An 18,525-nucleotide genomic window follows, 5' to 3' on the forward strand; every position below is an offset into this window, starting at 1 on the left:
CTTGACAATAACACTTCCTATATGCCAGACAGGGGTCCAAGCAATTCATTTGTAACAACTTATGTGATGTGCTCAGGTTCCATGACATCGATGATGTTATCCTTCCCATTTTAGAGAGGGGAAAAGGGAGGACTAAAAAGGTAATTAATTGCTTGAGGCTTCGTAGCCTTTTTACAGCTGCTATGAGTTTGCAAAGTAGCAGAAAACACCCTGGATTCAGCCTTTAGGGACTGGGCTTTGCTGTCAGGCAGGGTATGACCTTGGCTTTCAAATCACCTGATGATGGTTCACGCTTGATTTCATCATCTGCGAAGTGGGGCTCATGACAGCTACCTCAGGGCACAATTGGGAGCATTGAAGTACATTGTGTAAAGAACCTGATGCACTAAATGTTAGTCTTCTCCACACATAAAGGTGCTTTGTAAACCACAGTTACCAAAAACATTAATACAAGACCCCCTGAGTATTTCTAGGCAATTGACTTGGTTTTGTACAAAAATAGCATTTAATGTGAAGATATCTGTAGCATGAAAGAATTCTTAGGGTTCTCAGGTTTCTGCACGTGTATGGAGAAAGGTGTTGAGGTAAATGATTCCTCTGGGGTTTAGAAAACAGTGAGTCAGAAATTTGAACAAGTTGATATTAATTTCAAGCAATATTTCCTTTTGCTTTACAAAGTCAACACTGAAGAAGTAAACCAAATACTTACTAAGTGCTCGGCCATATTCTGGGCTTCCCTGGTGACTCTGCCGGGGAAGAATCTGCCTGCCATTGTAGGAGACTTGGGTTTGATCCCCTGGGTCAGGAAGATCCCCTGGAGAAGGAAATGGCAACCCACTCCAATAATCTTGCCTGGAGAATCCCATGGACAGACGAACCTGGTGGGCTACAATCCATCGGGTCGTGAAAGAGTCAAACATGACTTAGCGACTAAACAACAACAGCCCAGAGAAAACCACAATTCTAAAAGATACATGCACTCCAATGTTTATTGCAGCACGATTTACAATAGCTGGGATGTGGAAGAAACCTAACTATCCATTGATAGAAGATTGGATAAAGAAGATATGATATATGCATACAATGCAGTATTACTCAGCCATGAACAAGAACAAAATTGTGTCATTTGTTGAGACTTGGATGGACCTAGAGGCTGTCATACAGAGTGAGGTAAGTCAGAAAGAGAAAAACAAGCATTGTATATTCATGTATATATGTAGAAAGTGAGTCTTTTGTATGGTTCCACATCTTAGATTCCTCTAGAAGTATATGGAATCTCTGGGGGAATGTTGATGAAGAATATAGGTAAGTTATTCCAGAAGCCCATGTTGGACTTTTATCAAAGATGGAATGCTTCCATGCATGATGGAACGCATCAATGATGCTTCCATGTTGGACAAGCATCATTCTGCAATTCAGCTTTACCAGTAATAAAGCAGACACTGTGTTTTAATTCCTGTCTATCTCTTGGGTCTACTTACCTAGCAGACCAAAATCCTTAAGTGAGGAGAGAGTGACATGTTGGCATTCTCAAACCTCAACAATGTTATATGTCGCACTCCATCAAGATGCAGCAGGGTGATGCATTTCACGGTTGTAAGGGAAGGCAGATTCCCCACCAACTTCATCTGCTGGCTTCGTGTCCCTGTCACGATTTCTCCCTGTCGTTTACATTGTGACCCCTCTGCTTCTCACCCACATCCTTCTGCCATGACTGTCATGTCCTTGAAGGGGAGATATAGTGTGATTTAATGAGCTCTGGGAAACAAACAAATAAACCAACACATAAATTAACTTCCCCTCTTGTCACCATTCAGCCTGTGGGCTGTGCATCCATCTATTCTTTGTGGGGAAAGATGCTAGTTCTGGGAAAGAAAGTTTAATTAAGCGTGGGTTGAGTGCCTACTGGTTTTGGAACTTCGGGAAACTTAATTAGCTACCTGAGACTTGGTTTCCTCATATGAAAAAATGATAGATGCTAACTTGAACAACTCCTGTATGCAGTAAATGAGCTTATTGTGAGTGTCTAATGCTCTGTATGCCACCGTTAGGTTTATTAGCATGGATAATACCTTTTCGGGAGAAATATCAATAACCTCAGATATGCAGATGACACCACCCTTATTGCAGAAAGAGAAGAAGAACTAAACAGCCTCTTAATGAAAGTGAAAGAGGAGAGTGAAAAAGTTGGCTTAAAGCTCAACATTCAGAAAACGAAGATCATGGCATCCAGTCCCATCACTTCATGGGAAATAGATGGGGAAACAGTGGAAACAGTGACTGACTTTATTGTTCTGGGCTCCAAAATCACTGCAGATGGTTATTGCAGCCATGAAATTAAAAGCCACTTACTCCTTAGAAGGAAAGTTATGACCAGCCTAGATAGCATATTCAAAAGCAAAGACATTACTTTGCCAACAAAAGTCTGTCTAGTCAAGTCTATGTTTTTTCCAGTGGTCATGTATGGATGTGAGAGTTGGACTATAAAGGAAGTTGAGCGCAGAAGAATTGATGCTTTTGCACTGTGGTGTTGGAGAAGAGTCTTGAGAGTCCCATGGACTGCAAGCAGATCCAACCAGTCCATCCTAAAGGAAATCAGCCCTGAATATTCATTGGAAGGACTGATGCTGAAGCTGAAACTCCAATACTTTGGCCACCTGAGGCGAAGAGCTGACTCATTTGAAAAGACCCTGATGCTGGGAGGGATTGGGGGCAGGAGGAGAAGGCGACGACAGGATGAGATGGTTGGATGGCATCACCGACTGGATGGACATGGGTTTGGGTGTACTCTGGAGTTGGTGATGGACAGGGAGACCTGGCATGCTGCGGTTCATGGGGTTGCAAAGAGTCAGATACGACTGAGTGACTGAACTGAATATCTTTCTTGGATTGGAATAATCTGGGTGTGAGTGCTAAGTCACTTCAATTATGTCCTACTTTATGCGACTCTATGTACTGAAGCCTGCCAGAGTCCTCTGTCCATGGGATTCTCCAGGCAAGAATACTGGAGTGTGTTGCCACGACCTCCTCCGGGGGATCTTTCTGACCCAGAGACTGTGCCATGCTCTTAAGTATACCTGTATTCACAGGAAGGGTTTTTTTTGTTTTTTTTTTTTTACCACTAGAACCAACTGGGAAGCCCTAGGAAGGATGTACATTTTGTAAAGTGAGGTAGCCAAAGTTCTGACATGTTAAGTAAATTGCAGAGCTAGGATTCACAGCCAGCAGCCTGGTATTTTTCCCATTATATTACTCTCTCTGTTCCCCCACGTAGGATCCTTCATATCATCTGCAATGCCGGGCAGAGGTTACTACCGGTCCCTTACACAGGGCCCTCCCACAATGCCTCAGTCAGACAGAAAGAAGATTTCTGTTAAAGGAATGCCTAACCTATTCCATGGTTTTCTTAAGAATAATTTTTATTATATTTTATTTTCTTTTCTTTTCCTGGCCACATTGCGTAGCATGCAGAATCTTAGTTTCTCGACCAGGGATTGAACACTTGTCCCCCGCAGTGGAAGCACAGACTTAACAACTAGACCACCAGGGAAATCCTAATAATTTTGACTTCTATTGGGAAAGTTTCCCACGAGAAACTATGCCTTTTTCTTCCTTCCTGAGATATGAGTGAATTCCCTTTAAAATGGCTGTCTTTCAGGCCACAGTTAGAAAAAGCCATACTGGGTGGAATGCCAAATGCAAGAATATCAACCTGATTAGAAATGAATGCCAAAACTAAAAAAATCAGTATAAATAGTAAGCAAATGAAGAGAGACCCATGAGACATGTCATTTTTGTTTTTTTAATAGTTAGAAATGAGATGGGACTTAGCGGCCGATGGTGGTTTCTTGTGCAGAAGAAAAACACAGTTACCCTCCTGAGGCCCATTGATCTGAACAAGAGTAACTGTCTCATCGCACACTCAGCACACAAGCTTCAATCACCAGGAAAGCAAATAGGAAGAATTACTAGGGCTTTAGGAGGTTTGGGGTTACAGGTAACTTCTTGATGAGAAAGTCAGCATTGGGTATATTTTTCTGTGTAAAGTTCAAAAGTTGACCCAATCTCTCTCTCAAAGGATTAAGCTGTCTTTCAAGAATTTATTTTACTTAGAGAAAGAGAGACAGGGGGAGACAAAAGAATATAAAGAGAGAATGAAACCTGCCAAAGGAGATTGTGAGACAGAGATAGAAAGATGCACAAAAGAAGACAGATTGGTAGCAGTAGGAAGAGTAGGTGCCATCTATGATGAGGAAAAAGAAAACATTATAGCCTGGGGAGGTTTCCAGCCCATTCGACAAGCTTTATTTGCTTTTTCTATCAGAAACTCTGGGGAAAGACGTCATCATTTCTCGATTGGAATTTGATTCCTTCTTCGCTGTGTAGGTGGGAAATAACTTTGGATTGCTGTGTTGGTCTTAAGTGTACCATGCTTACTTGAGTCTTGCTCCTGTTCTGCAGCCATCTGTTGGTAATAAATCTCTGTGTGATTGCCATCTGTGGGTGGAGACGGAGAACGGCACACTTTATTCAGGGAACTGTGCATATATTTTTTTCATTCCAAGAAGGATCCTGGCACAAAAGACAGGAATTAACTCTAGGAACCATACGTCTCATAGAAATAGATATTTTTAGACAAGACTGCAATGGAGATAGAAGCTTCAGCACCACAATTCAAGCTTGTGTTGAGCTTGGACAAGAACTTAACTCTGTGTTTCAATTTTTTCATCCTAAAAAAGAGGATGATGCCTCCATAGGGTTTTGGTAAAGGGGTCCTCTGGTGGATCATATGGTATAGAATCTTCCTGCAATGCACGAGACCTAAGTTTGATTCCTGGGTTAGGAAGATTCCCTGGAGAAGGGAAAGGTTACCCACTCCAGTATTTTTGCCTGGAGAATTCCATGGACAGAGGAGTCTGGAAGGCTATAGTCCAAGGGGTTGCAAAGAGTCAGGCATGGCTGAGTGACTTTCCCTTTCACTTTCAAATGCAATTACATTTGTAAAAGGCTTAGCAAGTATCTGGGAGCACATGGTAAGTTGAATCAATCAGGATTCATTCAGGGAAGCAGGAATTTCAACTGATAATTTTAACAGAAATCATTTAATATACAAAATTGATTAAATGAGGATTGGGAAATTAAACAGGAGGGAAAAGAACAAACCCACTGAAGCAGCAAGAGATAGTTAGAAATGAGGGAAAGAGGTACGGTTGTCAGAACTTAAAGTAGAAGATTGGGACCAAGACCTCTGGGGTGGGGACACTGTTCAGCCTGCACCGGTGTTTCTGAGGGAGTGCAAGGAGGCTATTCCTGGGTGTCATCCATCTGTACACCCATTCATCCATTCACCCACCCATCCATTCATCCATCCATTCATTCACCCATCTATCTATTCACCCATCCATCCATCATCCATCCATTTATCCATCCATCTAGTCATCTATTTATCCATCCATCCGTCCATCCATTCACTCATTTATCTATCCATCTATCCATCTTATTCATCTTCCTTTTATTCCTTCCATTTTTCCATCTATTCAGCCCACAAATTCTAGATCATGATATGCTTACTTACCATATGTCAAACTGAGTAGTCAGTGCTGGAACCATTACATATGTTTGCCATATGGTTCCTGCTCTCAAGGAGCTCACATTCTAATAGGGCAGACAGGCATATAAAAACCAAATTAAAACAAAATGGTAAATGCTTTTATATAAATATAAACAAAGTACCATTTTTTAAGTCTGATGGGGATCGTTAACATAAATCTAAAGCAATAGGTTCCTGGAATGTTCAGTGTAGCGTCTTAACCAAGTAGCGAAAAGCCTGGTTTCAGAGCCTAGATCTTGCCATTACTGACTGTCATCTTAGCAAGTTCACTAAACATTTTTGTGCTTTTGTTTCTTCATATTTAAAAATGTGACTAATGATGTAATACTTAGTTCATGAGACTGCCGGTTGGATTAAATAAAGCACTTAGAATCATGTCTAGCTCATGGAAAGCATTAAGCATGTTGGCTAACATTAACTTTTCCATAGTATCTTGGACTTCCCTGGTGGCTCAGACGGTAAAGAGTCTGCCTACAATGCAGGAGACCTGGGTTCGATCCCTGGGTCAGGAAGATCCCCTGGAGAAGGAAATGGCAACCCACTCCAGTATTCTTGCCTGGAAAATCCCGTGGATGGTGGATCCTGTTAGGCTACAGTCCATGGGGTCGCAAAGAGTCGGACACAACTGAGTGACTTCACTGCACTTCACTTCACTTCGACTTTAAATTCATTATTGCATTTCATCCTTAAGGATTTTCCCTGCCCTGGAGCAATAGACAGGGTATTTATTGCTTTCTAAATGGTACAGTGACACCCAGACAGATTGTATTTTGGGGGAATGTCACAGAACTGCAGAGCAGTGGAGCTAGAAACCTTTCTCATTTCTTCTACAATGGTCTTTCTCTTATGCCATGAAGCATCCTGTATTGACTTGGAAAAGAAACTGCCATGTCCAAGTGTCATAGCTGCTGACTGGCTGCAGCTGGGCTGACTGTAAACAGAGCCAGATGACACAGGCTGAAGCAGAACCAAGTCACTGCTGCTTTGCCTGCATCTGTCACTCAATACACAGTCCCTGGTGGTCAAGGGACAGAAGGCACGGGTCAAAGAGCTGCCAAACACCAAATACCCATCTTAATGGTGGCAGGCCATCACCTCCATCCAAGTCCTCCGTGGGAAAATGGCTCCCATGTGAGTCCATAAAATTAAGAATTCAAGGTCCTTTAAAATCACAACTAGCTTTGGAGTTTGAAATCACTCAAGAGTGAGATTTTTTTGATCGATATTCCATTCAAAACGAGGTTATGTTTCCTTGATTGTTTCATTTGGCTTTGGGGTCTGGACCTATGACAGTGCATCAGGACTCTGAACACTGAAGTTTGTGAAGCGGAGAGAGAAAGGAGCAGAGAATGGTATAAAAGTGCAGGGCTTCCCAGGAAGCGAGGTGCAGACCACACCTGCAGCTGCCATAGAGTTAGGGGAGGTGTGATTAGGAAAATGGACGTGGAAGACGTGGCGCCCCACTCACTGAAGTTAATGTCTTAAATGCCACGTGCTGAGCCCTGAAGCCCTTGCTTTCCAAGAGATCCCAGGCTAGCTGGGGAGAAATAGAAACGCATAATTATATTACATGGATATGAAATGATACACCTTTGCACAGGTAGCCCAGAAGGGGAAACAGTTCATGCTGCTTCTGGGAATCTGAGTTTTATAAGTGAATGCCAACTACATGGGGTTTAAAAGTGTGAATAAGTTTTCTAGACATGATTTGAGGAGGTGCATTCTAAGTACAGGCCATTGCATGTGTAAAGAGCTAGAATCCATGCAGATGTCTTTTATTTGGTCGCACCGCACAGCTTGTGGGATCTTAGTTGCGCAGTCAGGGGTTGAACTCAGCCCTGCCAGTGAAAGCACCCAGTCCTAACCACTGAACCACAGGGACTTTCCCTCGTGCCTATTTTGCTTAACCCATGGTAGTTTCTTAAACAGTGGTAGTAATTACCAACACTTAGTGCTCTCTTTTTAATTTTCCCAAGCTAGTGGGTGTCAAATAGTATCTCATTGTGGTTTGGTGGTGGTTTAGTTGCTAAGCCGTGTCTGACTCTTGCAACCCTGTGGACAATATAGCCTGCTTGGCTCCTCTGTCCATGTGATTCTTCAGGCAAGAATACTGGAGCGGGTTGCCATTTCCTTCTCCAGCATTGTGGTTCAATTTGCATTTATTAATTACTAACGAGGTACAGTGTCTTTTCATATGTTTATTGACAGTTTATGTTTTCTACACAATACCTGTTCATGACTTCTACCCATTTTTCTATCTGGGTTGTTTGTATTTTTCTTATTAATTTGTAGAAGTTTTCATATATTCTGAATACTAACCTTTGTTAATTTTGTTTTGTAAATACATTCTATGTGTTTATTCTCGTATGTATATTTTATATCAATACATTTCCTACATGTTTTATATATATAAATTATATATTATTACACATAAAATTTATATGTAATTAATTTAATTACATATAAATTATTATTAAATTGGTTCCATTTTAAATAAATCAATCAAATCTCCCATATATTCTCATAAATACAATATATGTCTACATGTCTACCTATTTATATAGATTGATACATCTCCTATGGTTCATCTTATTATTTTAAATTATTTAGTGATGTATCTAAGAAATAGGCAAGTTCTTAGACTACTGACGTAGTCTAAGAAATAGGCAAGTTCTATTTGCTTGAACTAAAGAACTAAAATAGTCCTTTGCCATGAATCATAAGAATTAGCTCTTTTATACATATTTTAAAAGTTTACAAGTTTTGCCTTTGATATTTAAATATGCAAACTGTTTAGAATCAGTTTTAGTGTATCATGTGATATAGACATCCATGATATTCTATTTTTCAAAACAGCTAACTGATTCTCCCAGCACCATTTTTTGAATGGTCCACAGTGTCTCATGCGGTCTGAAATACTAACTTTGAAATATATCACATTTCTAGAAGTACATTATTATTTCAATTAACAAAAGATTAATTAAAAAACCCTTTGTGAAACATCATGAAGTACATATTATCCTTACATATAACTTGAGCAGTGTTACATGAAAAATTACACAGATTCTTTTGACCACACTGTCCATGTTCCTCTCACTTGGAGAGGTGAAAAATGAATCAAATTACACAGCGGTTTGAGGGACCTAGGATTTTATTTCATAAACTATTAGAAGCCATCAAGCCTTGGTTTCACCAAAGTAGTTCCACAAAGACCTTGGTTTTCCAATAGAGTATGTTTTGATACTTCATTTAATATTTTGGAATCAGCATCATTCCATTCATCAAATATCATGGCCTTTGAAGATTATTTTTTGCTCACATTTTTGTATCTAGTGTCCAGCATAATTTCTGGCACATACAAGATGTACAATAATATCTGAAGGAAACAATCCCTGGTGATTTGAGAAGGGTGGTCACACCCTTTTTGATAGGTCACGATTACAACAATGTAATTTCTATTTTAGTGCTTGATGGAGAAAAGAGTGTAAATGTTAGGAAATTAACATTTGCTTAGCATTTACCATGCAACATTGTGTGGGTACTTTAAATACATATGTTAATATGATCCTTTTTAATTGCCTGTTCTTTAAGATTAGAAAACAGAGATCCAGAAAGGAAATGTAACCAGCCTTGTTACTAGGGTATTATGGAGCAGAGACATGTTTTAAATCATGGGGTCTGACTCCAAAGATTATGCTTGTTCTATTCCTATATGTTCTCCTCCATTGCAGGACTAACTGCTGTCATCAGATGCAAAACCCCTGACCAGTGCTATTTGTTGTCGTTCATTGTTCAGTCACTCAGTCGTGTCTGATTCTTTGCGACCCAGTGGACTGCAGCATGCCAGGCTTCCCTGTCCTTCACCATCTCCCGGAGTTTGCTCAAACTCACATCCATTGAGTCAGTGATGCCACCCAACCATCTCATTCTCTGTCACCCCCTCCTCCTCCTGCCCTCAATCTTTTCCAGCATCAGGGTCTTTTCTGATGAGTCGGCTTGTTGCAGCAGGTGGCCAAAGTATTGGAGCTTCAACTTCAGCATCAGTCCTTCCAATGACTATTCAGGATTGATTTCCTTTAGGATTGACTGGCTTAGTCTCAATGCTATTGCATAAGTAAAACCTCCATGATCATTTGGAGCCCTCCATGTCCTGTCTGCCTGTGTCAGACTTTCTCCAGCTTCTCTGTCACTGATTACAGAGGCCTCAGAGGCTGCAGACCACAACAGGCCTCAGCTGCATGATGGCACAAAATTACAAATTGGAGATAAAATAAACGCTGTTGTTATTTTAACAGTGCTGATATTAATGGCTTACATTGATATGATGCTTTATGGATAGTAAAACTCTTGTCCATGTTTCAACACTCCCGGGAAACAGGCAAAGTAGGGATCAGCAAGCTTATATTCCCTCACCCGAGCTCGCCCTGCTGGTTCATGGCTTGGCTGAGTCTGGTCTTTTTGCTCCTCGTCCAGTGAGACACAGAATAATGAAAGATGTCCTCTGTTTAGATTGATTATGTGTATGACAGCTATAAGCTCATCCAGCAGATACACAGATTTATAGCTAGGCTTAAAATAGTAACAACATAATTTCATAACAGCTCACAATTTATTTTCTCTTTTGAAAAGAAAATATGCCCTTTCTTCTTTTCTCCTTTGTGCTTTGTAAGAAAACCCAGTTGTGGGTTGCAGTCGGAAGTGGAGAATGGGATCCTTTCCTTTTGTACAAATATCATGCCATCGCAAAGGAAGGAAAAGCTTTTTAGTCATTTGGAAATGGTAATAAACAAGACTCTAGGTCAGGCAATTTACAAGAGACCTGAGAAGGTGTGATGCTTTTGTGTGTGTTAGTTGCTCAGTTGTGTCCAACTCTTTGCGACCCCATGGACTGCAGCCTACTGGGTTCCTCTGTTCATGGGCTTCTCCAGGAAAGAATACTGGAGTGGGTTGCCATTCCCTTCTTGGGGATATTCTCAACCCAGTAATCGAACGCTGCTCTCCCACACTGCAGGCAAATTCTTTACCATCTGAGCCACCTGTTCTTAAAGGAGCTACCTACCCAAGATCTACTTTGTTGACCTTCTAATGTATTCTGGGTAAAGCTTCAGTCAGCAAGGGCATTGGTAAGCACATTTTGCTTTTCTTATCCAGAGGACCTAAGGCACAGCTTACTTTTGAGCTGGTCATTCAACAATTACACGCTGGCATTTCTGTGAATTTCGGTGGCAGTACTTGTTTTACAGTCTCCTTTCCTTCTCTGAGTTTTGCTCTGTACTCAGAGCATTTTGGTTCCTCTGGAGACACAGTTTGGTATCTAAGAAGTACAAAGTAAATTTAGGAAATCCACAGCATTTGGGGCTTCCTTGGTGGCTTGGGGCTTCCCTGGTGGCTCGGGGCTTCCCTGGTGGCTCAGACGATAAAGAATCTGCAATGTAAGAGATCCAGGTTCGATCCCTGGATCAGGAAGATGCCCTGGAGAAGGGAATGGCAACCCACTCCACTATTCTTTCCTGGAGAATCCCATGGATAGAGGAGCCTGGCGGGCTACAGTCCATAGCATCACACAGAGTCAAATAAGACTGAAGCAACCTAGCCATGCACAGCATCTGGCTTTTGCAGCCAGTTTCACCATTTAGAAGTTTTGTGTTATTTCTTAAGACTCACTTTCTTCATCTGTGAAATGGAAATAGGGCCTGCCTCACAAGGTTGTTGAGTGAATGACACACAAATTGTATGTGAAAAATGCTTTGCATAGAAAATTGGCTTTTACTGTCTTAATTATTACGTCATTTTACATTTGTGGCTCACTCACTCTTCTTTTGAAACTTATTCTCCATTTTCAACAAGATGTTCCTCCCCAAAACTCATTTCAACTTCCTTTTTGTCATAATTTCTTGAAAGTTCTGGCACTATTTGATGGTTAATTTTATATGTCAACTTGTCTGGGCCATGACACCCAGATATTTGGTCAAACATTATACTGGATGTTTAACATTTAAATCTATGCACTTTGAATAAAGCAGATTGCCCTTCATCACATGGGTGAGCCTCATCTAATCAGTTGAAGTCCTGACTACTACAAAAGACTGCCTCCCCTGGGCATGAAGGAATTCTCCAGCAGAGACATTCAGACTTGAAATTACAGCATTAGTTTTTTTTTCCCCTGGGTCTCTAGCTTGCTGCCTCACTCTTCAAATTTTGGACTTACCAGCTCCCTTAATCATGTGAGCCAATTCCTTAGAATATGTCTACACATATACACAAGCTATAGGTTCTGTTTCTTTGGAGAACCCTGACTAACATTAGCTGGCTTGTGCTATTACCCTTCTGAGGTTGCCACTGAGCTGAGAAGTGATGGCTCTTAATCAGAGCCTTGTAGCTGAGTTGTGCATCAGGATGTTGGGCTGGGAGGCTGGCCCTCGATGACCCCCAGGTTGGTGTCTTGCAGTCAACAGAGTTCCAGCATGATGGGAATGGACCTACCAGTACTGATGTCTCGTGCGGGAAGCTCTGGGATCACATTCTTTTTCCATGAACTTTCTTCCCCTAAAATCCTAGGCAATGTTCAAATCATTTCAAGGGATGGTCTTCCTCTGGACATGGGGAAGTTTTTGGACTTTGTGTTCATTGGCCTTGCTCACACATCAGTAATACCATGTCTCAGCCCTCCTTGGACATTCCCAGGAGTTCTCTGTTACCGCAACATCAACTGCAAATGCCCTTGCCTGCCATATCCATCTTCTTCTTATTCCTTGAATGTGATATGCTCACTTCTGCCTCCATACTTTTGCTCATTTTCATCGTTTCTAAAGTGGTTTCCTTCATTCCATTCAGGGCTGCCCAATCCTCTCAAGTTCTACCTCCTTCATCAAATTCACCCTGGTGGCCCCTGTCTCATGCTGGTTCCTCTTCCCTGAATTTCAACACCTCAGTGAGCCTGCACCACAGGGTTCAGCAACACAGTATGCACTTACTTGCACTCATTTTTTTTTTAAAAGCTTCAAAGTTGAGAAGTTTCAAACTCAATCACGGGGGAAATGATTAAATGAGCAACTACTATCCATTCTATTGATTACCCAAGATAAATGTATAAGACACAGCTTGTATTCTTTAAATGGGCTCATATCTAACAGGAGAGATAGACCAGTGACCAGAAAGCTAAAATGCAATGATGTGAATGTTATAATAGAAATGTGTACAAAGTCCTAAGGGGAGAGGGCAGCTGAATGTGGGAGGGAGACCACAGAGGAGGGATCTATTTTTGAACACCTGTTATGTTCCAAGCCTTGTGCTGGGGATCTATATGCATCATCTTATTCAGTATTTTAAAAATCCTACAAGGAGGATGTGGAGCAGTGTCCCGATCTTTCCAATAAGACCAAAAACGAGTGATGTGCTGACATCAGAGAATTTAGGGAGTTCATGGGTCTGTTAGTACTAAAACCCATGCACTTTTCCAATTTAGCTTACCTACTAGGAGGATTGATTGGAAACTGCCAGGAAATCATATTCTGCATTGACCATTCAGACCCCTGCCTCCTTTCAGTCATATTTGGGGTATTTGCACCTTTTCTCTTAAAAGAATTTCTGTTTTGCTAGACAGTACCAAAGCAAGCCAACAAACAAATAATAAGAGTAAACACAAATAAAACCCCAAGTCCCTCTCTTTTTGTGATAAGAAGAAGCCTCTATCTATTAATTTGCTGTTAAAACCTGAATTTGAAGGAATGGACTTTAATGTTTAAATTAACTTATTGGTTTGGTAGCCAGACACAATCATTAAAAATCCAACACGTGTTAAGATAGTTCATTGAATCTGGTTCTGAAGCAACGTGCTTTTTGGATGAGTTTGTTCTACAGTCTCTTTATGATTCAGCTGGATCTGTTCTTCACAAGAAACAATGGATTTAAATATGCTTTTGAAGGGGGGAAGGGAAGAAGGCACAAAGGAAGGAAAGTAAGAAGAGAAGGAAGGGTGGGCTGAGGTGATGGACCGCTGCAAGGCATTCTGGGAGGGACTGTCTACCAGGAGCTCTGGGTCTGCCAGCAGTAAAGAAGAACATGCTCTCTTTGCTTGGACATGTTTAGAATTCTGCACGCACCCCTCTCAGGTCAGAGGAGCGCCTCTCATTACAGGGCTGTCTGAGCTTGGGCTGCTGTAAAAAATGACCATAGAACAGGGGTGGCTTAAAGAACAGAAATCTGTTTCTGTGGTTCTGAAGGTTAAGCAGAGAAGGATGCCTTCTTGCTCCATCTTCACATGGCAGAAAGACAGAGAGCGAGCAAGAGAATGCTCCGGTTCCTTCAGCCCCTCATAAAGGCACCAATCCCATCATGGGAGCTCCACATCCCATGGCCTCATTTAAATTCAATGATTTCCCTAAAGCCACACCTCCAAACACCATGACATTGAAGGTTAGGACTTGGACATAAGGATGCATGTATTAGGCCATAGCAAAGGCGCCTTTGTCGCCATACTGCAGGCGCTGAGATTTTGTCTTCTCCTTTGCCTGGTACTTAAAATGTCCAGCGCCTCATGGATTTAACCTGCCAGTGGGAATGGGGTAGCTCACCCTTGGTGTTTACCTCCTTTTATTTCTGCCCTGCTCTTCAAAACCCACTTTATCAAAGCTCTCTCTGTTCTCTTCAGTTGGATCTCTCTTCTTCTGTTATCAGCTTTTACAGGTGGAAGATTCAGATCCAAATTCCACGTTTGTCCCTCCCCATCTGTGTGTTTTTGTGCACATTCCATACCCTCCCCCAGCTTCACCTCAGCTTCCTCTGTATTATATAAGGAATGTAAACCTCTGTCTTGCTTTTGGGACTTTACACATGTTATTCTCTCTGCCAAGAACAATCTTTTCCTCTAACTTGCTTGGCTGACTTATTCTCCAGAACTTAGCTTAGGTGTCACCTCTTCCTGGAAGCCTTCTATGATTCGATAAGTTGGTATTAGATGGCCTCTATTTTCTACCACACTTCATGTTACATTGTAGTTAAGTGCTTGCTCACTTATATCTCTCTACCATATCAGCAGATCTACAGCATAGAGCAATGATCAGAAAATATTGCCAAATACTTTAGTAATTATGTGAGTAAAGCACAAGGCACATGGTAAGTAGCTGCTCAATAAATTATAGTTCTCTACTTCCTCTCTACCTTAGTGTGCTTTGCACTGAAGTTAGTATTATTTATTTCTGTCCCTCCACTTAATTTTGTACATCTTAAGATCTGGATTCACGTGGTTCTCTACATCTAAAGACCTGGATTCATGACTTAATTATCTTTGTCTCCCTCATAAGGTCTAACACTCAGCACCCCCTGTAGAACAGGTACTGGGCAAGTGTCAGCCATGCCACACATCAGTATGAAATTCCTCCACTTCAAGTCTTCATGCTGGGAAAGCACGTTGCTTACTTCCACAGGAGCCATAATTGAAAGTTCAGCTCACTTAAAAAAGCACTTATCTTTTTAACAAGAGGTGTTCAGTAAGTGTTCATGCAATAAATGGATGAGGAACACGTTGAATTCTTGTTTGTATTTGTGCTGGATTTAAGTTGTTCGCATGAGGACAAGGAGCTCCTTGTTCTTCATCGGGTATCTTATTGTGCCTTGGGTGCTTGAAAAGGCTCCCTGAATTGAATTGGGGGAATAAGCCTGGTGGTTCTGCTTTTACTTGGCTATTTACAATCTTCTTCGAGAATTGCCCCAAAGGAACTCTCACAGTGGTGGGCAGTGTGTGGGTAAATGAAGGGATAAAACCAAAGAGAGGATGCATGGATGAATTTTTTAAAAATTAATTTTCATTGGAGCGTAGTTGATTAACAATGTTGCGTTAGTTTCTGCTGTACAGCAAAGTGGATCTGTTACACATATACACACATCTATTCTTTTTAAGATTCTTTTCCCATACAGGTTATTACAGAGTACTGAGCAGAGTTTCCTGTGCTGCATTGTAGGTTCTTATTCGTTATCTGTTTTATATATAGTAGTATCTTTATTTTAATCCCAATCTCCCAATTTATTCCTCCCCACTTCCCCCTTTAGTAACCATAAGTTTGTTTTCTACGTAAAAGTCACGTTGGAAGTCAGGCATGGAAACCTATTGTTCTTGCTGTTCAGTCGCTAAGTCATGTCTGATTCTTTTGTCCCCATGAATGGCAGCATGCCAGGCTCCTCTGTCTTCCACCACCTCCCAGAGTTTGCTCAAATTTACATCCATTGAGTTATGATACTACCTAACTGTCTCACCCTCTGCTACCCCTTCTCCTTTTTCCTTCCATCTTTCCCAGCATCAGGGTCTTTTTCAATGAGTCAGCTCTTCACATCAGATGGCCAAAGTATTGGCTTAGGCTTCATCAGTCCTTCCAATGAATAGTCAGCGTTGATTTCCTTTACAATTGACTGGTTTGATCTCCTTGCAATCCAAGGGACTCTCAAGAGTCTTCTCCAGCACCACAGTTTGAAAAACATCAATTTGTCTTCATAGAAACCCACTCTCATTCTTTCTTCCATGTTGCCCATTTCTGCATCCTCCAGTTAATAGCAAGTAAGAGGCTGCAGTTTCTGCAATAAGAGATAAGGGGCCCAAACATCAGCTGGACAGACCAGTTTAGAAGACCACACACAGAGGGGTGGGCTTTTCCCACTCTGTCCTCCACCCTCCCAGATGGGCCTTGGATTGGTCTGGAGTTCCCTGACCCAGGGCTTCCTCCTTCTCCCAACTCAGTGCGATTGCCAAAACTGCTGAGACAGAAAGTGTGAGCAGGGCAGGCAGGTGAGGCGGCTGCTGAGGGCAGGCGCTGTGCCGCACTGCTGGAAGTGCTCATTTATTTCCTGCTCCGATTTACAAGTACAATGAGGCTTCATCTGTTGACTGCCAGCCTCCCATCCATCAACCCCACTCCACTGGAGGCAGAGCCCGGGTCCTGTTGGGCCTCTAAAACATTGGTTTGTTCTCTTTTCCTGCCTTGTAGGCCTGATAAACAGAGGGAAAGGAGCTACAGATGGAGGTTGTTTGCTGCATGTGTGTGTCTGGGGGCAGGCAAAGCTGTGGCTGCTGTCCCTGCCAGGAAACACACCAGCTGGTGATGTTTTTACGTCTGCTGTCCCCAGCTCCAACTCCAACTTGGAGCAAGCCGGAGAACTGATGAGCTAAGCCTGGCTTCCTTCTCCTTGCAGCTGCCATTTTGGGCTTATGTGCTCTTGGCATGAGGGTGGCCCAGCTGTAGGTCCTGCTTCTCAGTGCCCTTGGCAGTGAGGCTGTGATGACTGGTCCTGCGGGATGGAGGGAGGAAGTGGATGACTTCCTGCACCTGCTCTGGCCTGCATTAGGGATTTCCCCTCTCACCCATTAGGCTGAGACAACTTGGTACAAATGGGCTAGTTTGAGCTCATTGCGAGGAAGAGTTGGATTGAATTCCTCTTTCAGAAGGGAAGCCTTATGGATGCTGTTAATGCTGTATCTTGAGAGAAGGCAGCCTAGATCCTGTATTTGAGACCATTCACCCATCACCTCTGTCACACTGGGTTTCTCAAAGTGAAAGGCATTAGAAGTCTTTGGGGTATATGCTTCTGAATTCATAGAGTTCCTAGAAGAGGGACTTCCAGAAGTTACCTATCTTTAAATTTTTTTTTAAATTAAATTTTGGCTGCACTGGCCTTTGTTACTGTGCGAAGGCTCTGTCTAGCTGCGGTGAGTGGGGGACACTCTCTAGTTGGGGTGCACGGGCTTCTCACTGTGGTGGCTTCTCCCATTGTAGAGCACAGACTCCAAGGCCCGAGGGGCTTAAGCACGGTGGCATGTGGATTCAGTAGTTGTGGCTCGCAAACCCCAGAGCACGGGTGCAGTAGCCATGCAGCACATGGGATTGTCCAGGACCAGGGATCAAACTCATGCTCCCGGTACTGGCAGGTGGGACTCTCAAGCACTGGACCGCTAGGGAAGCCCAGGTATTTATTTATTCAATCTCCCTGGGTCTTAGGGTCCTCATTTAGTGAATGAAGAATGAATGAACAAATGCATGAATTAATCTGTTTATTGTCTACTGAGAAGTTTTTTGGTTTATTACAGGAAAAATTTTAAAAATTATTTTTTAACTGGAGGATAACTACTTTACAATATGGTGGTGGTTTCTGCCATACATCAGCATGAATTGGCCACAGGTATACATGTGTCCCCCCATCCTGAACCCCACTCCTACCTCTCTCCCTATCTTATCCCTCTGGGTTGTCTCAGACACTGGCTTAGGGTGCCCTGCATCATACATCAAAGTCCCACTGGTTATCTAGTTTACATAAGTAAAGTGTATGTTTCAATGCTATTCTCTCAAATCATCCCACCCTCTCCTTTCCCCCATTGTGTCCAAAAATCTGTTCTTTGTGTCTCCTTTGCTGCCCTGCATGTAAGATTCTCAATACTATCTTTTGAGATTACACATATATATGTTAATACACAATATTGTCTTTCTCTTTCTGACTTACTTCACCCTGTATAATAGGCTCCAGGTTCATCCACCTCATTAGAACTGACTCAAATGTATTCCTTTTCTATAGCTGAGTAATATTCCATTGTATAAATGTACCACAACTTCCTTATCCATTCATCTGTTGATGGAAGTCTAGGTTGCTTCCATTTATCTGCTGAGAATTTTAATTTCAATCCCCTTGTGGTCTCTTATCCCTTTGAGTGATGCTAAATTGTGCAGAAATCTCATAGGCTTCCAAATTCCATTTTACAATGAGATGTTTATAACTTGGCTTTGCTAGTGCTCCTTTTCCCAAAGTCGTGTATAAATGTATGTGTGTCGTGTGTGAATATTTGCATGTGTTTGTGTGTTGGTTCTTAATACCCTTTCTTGAGACATATATGGCATCATATGGTATTTTAAAGTCAAAATGCCCAGGACTGATCT

Source organism: Bison bison, unplaced genomic scaffold (assembly GCF_000754665.1).
Source record: "Bison bison bison isolate TAMUID 2011002044 unplaced genomic scaffold, Bison_UMD1.0 scf7180017864379, whole genome shotgun sequence".
NCBI lineage: Eukaryota > Metazoa > Chordata > Mammalia > Artiodactyla > Bovidae > Bison > Bison bison.